We start from the raw sequence: 10620 nt of genomic DNA on the forward strand, positions 1-10620 counted from the left end.
CCAGAGACGACAACCACCGTGATGACGACGACCCTGGAGACGATGACCCCGAAGACCACCCCGATGACGACGACCCCGGAGACGACGACCCTGAAGACCACCCCGATGACGACGACCCCGGAGACGACGACCCTGGAGACGACGACGACCTGGAAGACCGAGAAGCAGAAGAACAAGAGGCTGCAGAACAAAGAGCAGAAGGACATTAAGCATAACACAAAATATCAGAGCAAAAAATATTATGTAAATTATAAGCAGAAGAAGACTAAGCAGTGTATGGGGGTGAGTCCGTTCCTCCTCGTGGTGCCCCTGGATAAAGCCTGATGCTGCAGGCCAAACTGAACGCGGACAAATGTAACTGTTTTGTGACAGGCAGAACGGAAGGTGTAATCTTCAAACTTTTATAGATAACAACTACGGGAATGCCTGTCACAAATAAGAATATGATGAAGAAGTTGAATATGATGAAGATAATAGTAAAATAAAAAGAATATGAACAATGTAACCCAAAAAATAATAGGTAGAAGATGAAGAAGAAGATGAATAAGGTGAAGAAGTTGATGTCAAAGAAGCTGATGATGAGGATAATTAAGAAGAAAGCGTGGGAGAAGTAAAAAAGAAGGTGAAGGGCGTGGAAGTAGTGAAACATCAATATCTGACATAAAAAAAAAAAAAAAAACATAGTCAAATTCTTTCTAATGCCGAACTTCATAAAAAAAAATAAAAAATCCTGCTATTCTATTACATTGGGCTAAACCTCTGTCCCTTTAATATCTCCGCCACGTCCCCCAATACATCCTACAATATTCTTAGTTGTTTTCCTTCATGTAGAATGAACCTACAAGTGTATAAAGGGTTTATTTTAATTCCGATATTTTCGTCCCATTGACTTGCATTGGGATCGGGTATCGGTATCGGATTGGATTCCGATACTGTGACGGTATCGGCCGATACTTTCCGATACCGATACTTTCCGATATCGGAAAGTATCGCTCAACACTATTCATGATTGTATATTTGGATGATATTTTGGTCTTTTCGGATGATTGGGAGTCTCATGTGGTCAGAATGGTATTCCAGGTCCTTCGTGCTAATTCCTTGTTTGTGAAGGGGTCTAAATGTCTCTTCGGAGTTCAGAAGGTTTCCTTTTTGGGCTTCATTTTTTCCCCTTCTACTATCGAGATGGATCCTGTTAAAGTTCAGGCCATTTATGATTGGACTCAACCTACATCTGTGAAGAGCCTCCAGAAATTCCTGGGCTTTGCTAATTTTTACCGTCGCTTCATCGCTAATTTTTCTAGTGTGGTTAAACCTTTGACTGATTTGACAAAGAAAGGTGCTGATGTGGTGAATTGGTCCTCTGCGGCCGTTGAGGCTTTTCAGGAGCTGAAACGTCGTTTTTCTTCGGCCCCTGTGTTGCGTCAGCCAGATGTTTCGCTCCCTTTTCAGGTCGAGGTTGATGCTTCTGAGATTGGAGCAGGGGCTGTTTTGTCTCAAAGAAGTTCTGATGGCTCTGTGATGAAGCCATGTGCGTTCTTTTCTAGAAAGTTTTCGCCTGCTGAGCGTAATTATGATGTTGGCAATCGGGAGCTGCTGGCTATGAAGTGGGTATTCGAGGAGTGGTGACATTGGCTTGAGGGGGCCAAGCACCGCGTGGTGGTCTTGACGGATCACAAAAATCTGACTTATCTCGAGTCTGCCAAGTGGTTGAATCCTAGACAAGCTCGATGGTCGCTGTTTTTCTCCCGTTTCGATTTTGTGGTCTCATACCTTCCAGGTTCTAAGAATGTGAAGGCGGATGCCCTTTCTAGGAGTTTTGTGCCTGATTCTCCGGGAGTCCCTGAGCCGGCTGGTATTCTCAAAGAGGGGGTAATTCTGTCTGCCATCTCCCCTGATTTGCGGCGGGTGCTGCAGGAGTTTCAGGCTGATAGACCTGACCGTGGTCCAGCGGAGAAATTGTTTGTCCCTGATAGATGGAGTAGCAAAGTTATTTCTGAGGTTCATTGCTCAGTGTTGGCTGGTCATCCTGGGATTTTTGGTACCAGAGATTTGGTTGCTAGGTTCTTTTGGTGGCCTTCCTTGTCACGGGATGTGTGTTCTTTTGTGCAGTCCTGTGGGACTTGTGCTCGGGCTAAGCCCTGCTGTTCTCGTGCCAGTGGGTTGCTTTTGCCCTTGCCAGTCCCGAAAAGGCCTTGGACGCATGTTTCAATGGATTTTATTTCAGATCTTCCTATCTCTCAAAGGATGTCTGTCATCTGGGTGGTTTGTGATCGCTTTTCTAAGATGGTCCATTTGGTACCCTTGCCTAAATTACCTTCTTCCTCTGATTTGGTGCCATTATTTTTTCAACATGTGGTTCGTTTGCATGGCATTCTGGAGAACATTGTGTCGGACAGAGGTTCCCAGTTTGTCTCTAGGTTTTTGCGGTCCTTTTGTGCTAAGATGGGCATTGATTTGTCTTTTTCTTCGGCTTTCCATCCTCAAACAAATGGCCAAACCGAACGAACCAACCAGACTTTGGAAACCTATCTGAGATGCTTTGTTTCTGCTGATCAGGATGATTGGGTGACCTTCTTGCCATTGGCTGAGTTCGCCCTTAATAATCGGGCTAGTTCGGCTACTTTGGTTTCGCCTTTTTTTTGCAATTCTGGTTTTCATCCTCGTTTTTCTTCGGGGCAGGTTGAGCCTTCTGACTGTCCTGGTGTGGATTCTGTGGTGGACAGGTTGCAGCAAATTTGGATTCACGTAGTGGACAATCTGACGTTGTCCCAGGAGAAGGCTCAACGTTTCGCTAACCGCCGTCATTGTGTTGGTCCCCGACTTCGTGTTGGGGATTTGGTTTGGTTGTCTTCTCGTTATGTTCCTATGAAGGTTTCTTCTCCCAAGTTTAAGCCTCGTTTCATTGGTCCTTATAAGATTTCTGAAATTCTCAACCCTGTGTCATTTCGTTTGGTCCTTCCAGCTTCTTTTGCCATCCATAATGTGTTCCATAGGTCATTGTTGCGGAGGTACGTGGCGCCTATGGTTCCCTCCGTTGATCCTCCTGCTCTGGTGTTGGTTGAGGGGGAGTTGGAGTATGTGGTGGAAAAGATTTTGGATTCTCGTATTTCGAGACGGAAGCTTCAGTACCTGGTTAAGTGGAAGGGCTATGGTCAGGAGGATAATTCCTGGGTTGTTGCCTCCGATGTCCATGCTGCCGATTTAGTTCGTGCCTTTCATTTGGCTCATCCTGATCGGCCTGGGGGCTCTGGTGAGGGTTCGGTGACCCCTCCTCAAGGGGGGGTACTGTTGTGAATTCCGTTCTCGGACTCCCTCCTGTGGTCATGAATGGTACTTTGGTTAGTTCTGCTCTTGGGCTCCCTCTGGTGGCTTCGAGCAGAACTGCTGGTCACTAGGTTGACTTTATCAGCTGCTCTCGTTATGTTGCTGTGCTGCTTCCCTATTTAACTCCACTCAGATCATTACCTGATACCAGCTGTCAATGTATCAGAATTGGTTCAGATCTCTCTTGGACTTCTCTGAGGACCTGTCTACTCCAGCAGAAGCTAAGTCCTTGCTAGTTCATTTGTTGTTACTGCTACCTGAATATATTTCTCAGCTCTGCTAAATTCTAGTCCAGCTTGCTATCATGATGTTTCCTTGCTAGCTGGAAGCTCTGGGGTGCAGTGTTGCACCTCCACACCGTGAGTCGGTGCGGGGGTGTTTTTGCATACTCTGTGTGGTTTTGTAGTTTTTTTATGCTGACCGCATAGTATTCTTTTCTATCCTCTGACTATTTAGTAAGTCTAGAAGAAAACAACCGCACTCAAAATGTAGATTTGCGTCATAAGTGTAAAGAGTTTAATGGGGACACCACAGTGATACAATCAATTGTTCAAGTATTGCAGAGGTAGGTATTGTAGAGGTAACGTTTCGACCCTTACGTGGGCCTTTGTCAAACCTCACTGAAAGGTACAGAAACAAAAATTAGAAACATGCATGAAACAAAAAAACAGAAACTATACATATGTAACTGGTCAGATAAGAAAATATACAGAAATTAAATACAGAAATATACATGAAACAAAGACATACATATGTGGCTAGTCAAATAAGAAAAATATACACAAGAGAGCCCCATACATTATTGCAATATATACAATATATACATAATATGTACACAAGGAGCCCCGTAGGGTGTGGGAGCAATGGCGGAAAGATACTACACAGCAAGGGGGCAGAAGCCAAGGGGGAGGGCAACGTTGTCAAATAAGATTTATGGATAAACATAATCTGGTGGAGACAATGTAAATCTAAATATAAGACAATACATGATTACATATTCTAGACAGTATAAATGCAGCGTGTAACGCATACCTGACCTTCAGGAAGGAAGAGAAGAGAGCAACGCGGAACGCGATGGCTCCTGAGGAAAGCAAAGAAACTAGTAAGAAAGCAATAATAGTAAGTAGGAAGGGCTAAAAATATGAGACCAGCAGCACAATGATGGAAAAGCTGGATAGCAGAACAGTCAGCGATACACAGTGAAGTGCACATGTCACTGAGGCTGGAGGGCACGGGAATCAGAAAGGAGAAGCAGGGAGGGAAAGGGAGGGATAAAAATAAGGGCACTGCAGCACAATAGTAGAATACTGGATAATAGCAGAGAGTCAAAGTAAACATACCAATGAAACAGGAAAACTTTGAAAATCCGGAACGGCACGGATAAAGGGTAAAGTCCCTGGAAGAGCTGGAGCGCAAAAGAAAAGGGAGGAAGCTGTTGGAAATGGCAATAAACTGGACAGATTGTAGAAAAACGTCTGTGCATATGTGGTACCTGTGGGTCCAACGTCCAGGAGTGGCGGCAAGGGTGTGTGCTGAAAGCCAGTGGCTGTGGGTGTTATAGGTCCGGTACAGGAAATGGAAAGGCGTGGGAGGAGGAACGGCAGTGACGTACAGGGCGGCAAACTATGGTGGAGCGCATGGTGGAGCGCAAGAAGCGAGCGAATGCGCAGTGCGGTGTAGATAGTGTGTGGTAACTGAGGGAATGTCCGGGCAGTGAGGACGCACAGGGGAGGGGCCGAGGTGGAACGCAGGATGGAGCGCAGAGGAAACAGGAGCATGCGCAGTGCAGCGTAGTAGGAGATGTGCGGCGCCTATGTAACGGTGCTGGGCCAGGCAATGATGACGTATCAGGGGGAGGGGGCCAGCGTTGAAAGCATAGAATGCGTGATGTGGAGAAAGGAAATGGAAGGGGTGAATGGAGTAAAAGTAAATGAAAAAGAATAAGGTGATAGAACTAGAGGATGGGTATGGGGTAGAACGGAGAAAAAAACATGAGGATGAATGTAAAAATAATAGAGAAGAGAAGAAGAGAGCATAATGGGGAGAGAGAGAAAAGAGAGGGGGGTAAAAAAGGAGGAGAGGGGGGTAAAAAAAGGGAAAGAGGGGGTATAAAATGTAAGCCATGGAATGAATGAATGAAATTGAAAGGATCAAGATGAGATAGAAGGGGAAGATAAAGGTCCAAAAATGGCCCAAGTAGAAGAAATAGAGGATAAAAAAGGAAATATAGATATCTCAAGAGATGAAGAACAAGAATAAAGAAGTAAAGAGTAAAAAAGTAAAAAGATAAGAGTGAAAAGTGATGAAATAAACAGAAAAAAATGAAAAAATATGAAATAAAAATATAGAATAAAAAATAAAAATAAAAATAAAAATAAACAGTAAACAAATGAAGAAGAAAAAATAATACATAATAAGGATGCATGATGAAAAATAACTAATGAATAAAAATTAAAATTAAAAATAAGTAATAAATGGCCAACAAAAATAACGTAAAATAAAAAATGATGGGTGAAAAATATGAGATAACCATGAAATAATGATAATGAAATTACTAATAAAAATAATGAAGAAAAAATAAAAAAATGAATGAAAACAAAAATGAAAAGGTGAAAAGTAAAAAATGATGAAAAAAATAAAATAAAGATGGTAATGATGATAAGAAAATAAAAAAATAAAAAAATAAAAAAATAAATAAAAAAATTAAAAAATAAAATATAAAAAAATTATAAAAAAATATAAAAAAATAAATAAAAAAATAAAAAATAAAAAAAAAAAAATAAAAATAAAAATGAGAATAAAGAATCTGGGTACTTACCCCAGTAGAATACCGTAGAGCAATATTCAAGCTACCTGCAAGTAGGGGATAGGTTAATGAGGTCAGAATAGAGAAGGTCGGCATACTCACACCTGCAAAAGATAGTTGAACATAGTGAACAAAATGTACAGTATACACAAGCATCATATAGACCAGCAGAAGACTCAGCAGGTGAACAGGGGGTCACCTTATGCAGAAGTATTGGATGAAACAAGTCAGATTAGATCAAGTTCCCTATTGAGACCTTTAGGTGTTAATGTCTGTAAGGTAAAGATCCAGTAGGATTCACGTTGGCGTAGTAGTTTTATGTGGTCACCACCACGTCTGGGACGCTCAACCTGCTCTAACACCTGAAAACGTAGCTGGGATACTGAGTGGTTAGCTGCTACGAAGTGATATGGGAGAGGGAGCCAAGTTTTTTTGCACCTAATGGTGGACTTGTGACTAGAGATACGTTCACGAATATGCTACGTGGTTTCACCCACGTAGAGAAGCCCACATGGGCATTTAACGGTATAAACCACGTTCTTAGATTCACAGGTGAAAAACCCTCTAATAGGGATTTGTTTGCCAGACTGTAGGTTTGGAAAACAGATCCTGCGTTCCACCTCGGCCCCTCCCCTGTGCGTCCTCACTGCCCGGACATTCCCTCAGTTACCACACACTATCTACACCGCACTGCGCATGCGCTTGCTTCTTGCGCTCCACCATGCGCTCCACCATAGTTTGCCGCCCTGTACGTCACTGCCGTTCCTCCTCCCACGCCTTTCCATTTCCTGTACCGGACCTATAACACCCACAGCCACTGGCTTTCAGCACACACCCTTGCCGCCACTCCTGGACGTTGAACCCACAGGTACCACATATGCACAGATGTTTTTCTACAATCTGTCCAGTTTATTGCCATTTCCAACAGCTTCCTCCCTTTTCTTTTGCGCTCCAGCTCTTCCAGGGACTTTACCCTTTATCCGTACCGTTCCGGATTTTCAAAGTTTTCCTGTTTCATTGGTATGTTTACTTTGACTCTCTGCTATTATCCAGTATTCTACTATTGTGCTGCAGTGCCCTTATTTTTATCCCTCCCTTTCCCTCCCTGCTTCTCCTTTCTGATTCCCGTGCCCTCCAGCCTCAGTGACATGTGCACTTCACTGTGTATCGCTGACTGTTCTGCTATCCAGCTTTTCCATCATTGTGCTGCTGTACTCATATTTTTAGCCCTTCCTACTTACTATTATTGCTTTCTTACTAGTTTCTTTGCTTTCCTCAGGAGCCATCGCGTTCCGCGTTGCTCTCTTCTCTTCCTTCCTGAAGGTCAGGTATGCGTTACACGCTGCATTTATACTGTCTAGAATATGTAATCATGTATTGTCTTATATTTAGATTTACATTGTCTCCACCAGATTATGTTTATCCATAAATCTTATTTGACAACGTTGCCCTCCCCCTTGGCTTCTGCCCCCTTGCTGTGTAGTATCTTTCCGCCATTGCTCCCACACCCTACGGGGCTCCTTGTGTACATATTATGTATATATTGTATATATTGCAATAATGTATGGGGCTCTCTTGTGTATATTTTTCTTATTTGACTAGCCACATATGTATGTCTTTGTTTCATGTATATTTCTGTATTTAATTTCTGTATATTTTCTTATCTGACCAGTTACATATGTATAGTTTCTGTTTTTTTGTTTCATGCATGTTTCTAATTTTTGTTTCTGTACCTTTCAGTGAGGTTTGACAAAGGCCCACGTAAGGGTCGAAACGTTACCTCTACAATACCTACCTCTGCAATACTTGAACAATTGATTGTATCACTGTGGTGTCCCCATTAAACTCTTTACACTTATGACGCAAATCTACATTTTGAGTGCGGTTGTTTTCTTCTAAAGTTATCCCTCCGGGTTCAACCAGCACCTACCATACGACTTCCAGAGTGCACGTCTTGTTTCTTTATTTATTTAGTAAGTCTGGCCTCCTATGCTAAAACCTGTTTCATTCCTGTGTTTGTGACTTTCCTCTTAACTCACAGTCAATATATGTGGGGGGCTGCCTTTATCTTTGGGGAATTTCTCTGAGGCAAGGTTAGGCTTCTATTTCTATCTTTAGGGGTAGTTAGCTCTTAGGCTGTGAAGAGGCGTCTAGGGAGAGTTAGGTACGCTCCACGGCTATTTCTAGTGTGTGCGATAGGAGTAGAGTTTGCGATCAGCAGAGTTCCCACTTCCCAGAGCTAGTTCCGTTTTTTTGAGTTTACTCATCAGGTCATTCCAAGTGCTCCTAACCACCAGGTCCATAACAGTTGAGCCTTCTGATTTTCTTGGTGTGGATTCTGTGGTGGACAGGTTGCAGCAAATTTGGGCTCATGTGGTGGACAATTTGGTGTTGTCTCAGGAGGAGGCGCAACGTTTTGCTAATCGTCCTCGGTGTGTTGGTTCCCGGCTTCGGGTTGGGGATTTGGTCTGGTTGTCTTCTCGTCATGTTCCTCTGAAGGTTTCTTCCCCTAAGTTTAAACCTCGGTTTATTGGTCCTTATAGGATTTCTGAGATTATCAATCCGGTGTCTTTTCATTTGGCCCTTCCGGCATCTTTTGCTATCCATAATGTTTTCCATAGATCTTTATTGTGGAAATATGTGGTGCCCGTTCTTCCCTCTGTTGATCCTCCTGCTCCTGTGTTGGTTGATGGGGAGTTGGAGTATGTGGTTGAGAAGATTTTGGATTCTCGTTTTTCGAGACGGAAGCTTCAGTACCTTGTCAAATGGAAAGGTTACGGCCAGGAGGATAATTCTTGGGTTTTTGCCTCTGATGTCCATGCTGCTGATTTGGTTCGGGCCTTTCATCTGGCTCGTCCTGATCGGCCTGGGAGCTCTGGTGAGGGTTCGGTGACCCCTCTTCAAGGGGGGGTACTGTTGTGAATTCTGCTCTTGGGCTCCTTCTGGTGGTTGTTAGTGGTAGTGCAGTGGTCTCTGGATTATAGGCCAGGGCAGGTGTTTCTGCTTATTGCAGCTCTATTAGGTATTTAGGTTTGTAGGATCCATCAATCCCTGCCAGTTGGCCATTGTATCTTGGAAGGATTGCATCTCTGTCTGGCTCCACTGCCTGCTGTCATTTCAGCTAAGATAAGTGCCATTTTTTTGGTTCTCTGTAGCACGCATGCAGTGTGCTTTTATGTGCAGTGCAATCTATTGTGTTTTTGTCCAGCTTGACTTGTTTGGATTTTTCTGTCATGCTGGTTTCTCTGGAGATGCAGATATACATCCTATGTCTTTAGTTAGATGTAGTATATAGTATTTTATGCTGTGGAATTTTCTAATGTTTTAATACTGACCGCTTAGAACTCTGTCCTATCCTTTCTATCCAGCTAGAAGGGCCTCTTTTGCTAAACTCTGTTTTTTTTCTGCCTGTGTACGTATTTCCTCTTAAACTCACAGTCAATATCTGTGGGGGGCTGCCTATCCTTTGGGGCTCTGCTCTGAGGCAAGATAGGATTTCCCATTTCCATCTTTAGGGGTATTTAGTCCTCCGGCTGTGTCGAGGTGTCTAGGCCTGGTTAGGTACATCCCACGGCTACTTCTAGTTGCGGTGTCAGTATTAGGATTGCGGTCAGTACAGGTACCACCTACTCCAGAGATAGTCTCATGCGGCTCCAGGGTCACCGGATCATAACAGTTTCCGTACCTACATCTCCTGTGTGAACAGGTCTCAACCTGTTCCTTCATACCTCATTCCTTTCTGCTTGTTTCCTTTCCTGAACCTCCTGTGTGAACAGGTCCCTACCTGTTCCTTCATATTTCATATCTGTTCCCGCACCTCCTGTGTGGACAGGTCCCTACCTGTTCCTTCACACTACATATCTGTACCTGCACCTCCAGTGTGAACAGGTCCCTACCTGTTCCTTCATACACCACATCAACCAGTCCTGTGTTCTCTGCCGTGCCCTCCAATCCAGTGTTCCTGCCAGTCATGCCGTTCCTGCCGTGCCCTCCAGTCCTGTGTTCCTGCTGTCCTAGCTAGTCCTGTGTTTCCTGCCGTCCCTGCTAGTCCCGTGTCCCTGCCAGCCCTGTGTTCTCTGCCGTGTCCCTGCCAGCTCTGTGTTCTCTGCCGTGTCTCTGCCAGCCCTGTGTTCTCTGCCGTGTCTCTGCCAGCCCTGTGTTCTCTGCCATGTCTCTGCCAGCCCTGTGTCTCAGCCATGCCAGCCTACTCATCTGAGTTTCAGCCGTGCTCTTCTGACAGTCCTGCCTGATGCCCGCACCAATCCTGGTGTTCCTGTCTCCCAAGTGGGATCAGCAGCCACAGCCAGACAGCACCCTGGAGTAGCACCTGGCAGCTGCCTGCTGCACAAGCCTGACCTCACCTTCAGAGGCTCCAGTGAAAACCCAGGCAGCTGTCATAGTTATGCCCCTTCCAGGGTAGTCTGGTTTGTGGCACAGTGGGGCCACAAACACCCCGAGCTCACGCCCACCAGTAAGGGTGTGAGCGTGAC

General features: G+C 44.4%; 1 long non-coding RNA gene across 1 annotated transcript; it reads right to left on the minus strand.

The window, feature by feature from the left end:
• Positions 1 to 3795: 3795 nt before the first annotated feature.
• LOC143768820 (uncharacterized) lies at positions 3796 to 6455 on the minus strand. The gene is made up of 3 exons (XR_013214049.1): positions 6143 to 6455; positions 4357 to 4405; positions 3796 to 3944 (listed from the first exon to the last, which is right to left on the minus strand). It is a non-coding gene; the product is annotated as an uncharacterized LOC143768820 (long non-coding RNA).
• Between the last annotated feature and the right edge of the window lie 4165 nt (positions 6456 to 10620).

This window comes from Ranitomeya variabilis, chromosome 4 (genome assembly GCF_051348905.1).
Source record: "Ranitomeya variabilis isolate aRanVar5 chromosome 4, aRanVar5.hap1, whole genome shotgun sequence".
NCBI classification, from domain to species: domain Eukaryota; kingdom Metazoa; phylum Chordata; class Amphibia; order Anura; family Dendrobatidae; genus Ranitomeya; species Ranitomeya variabilis.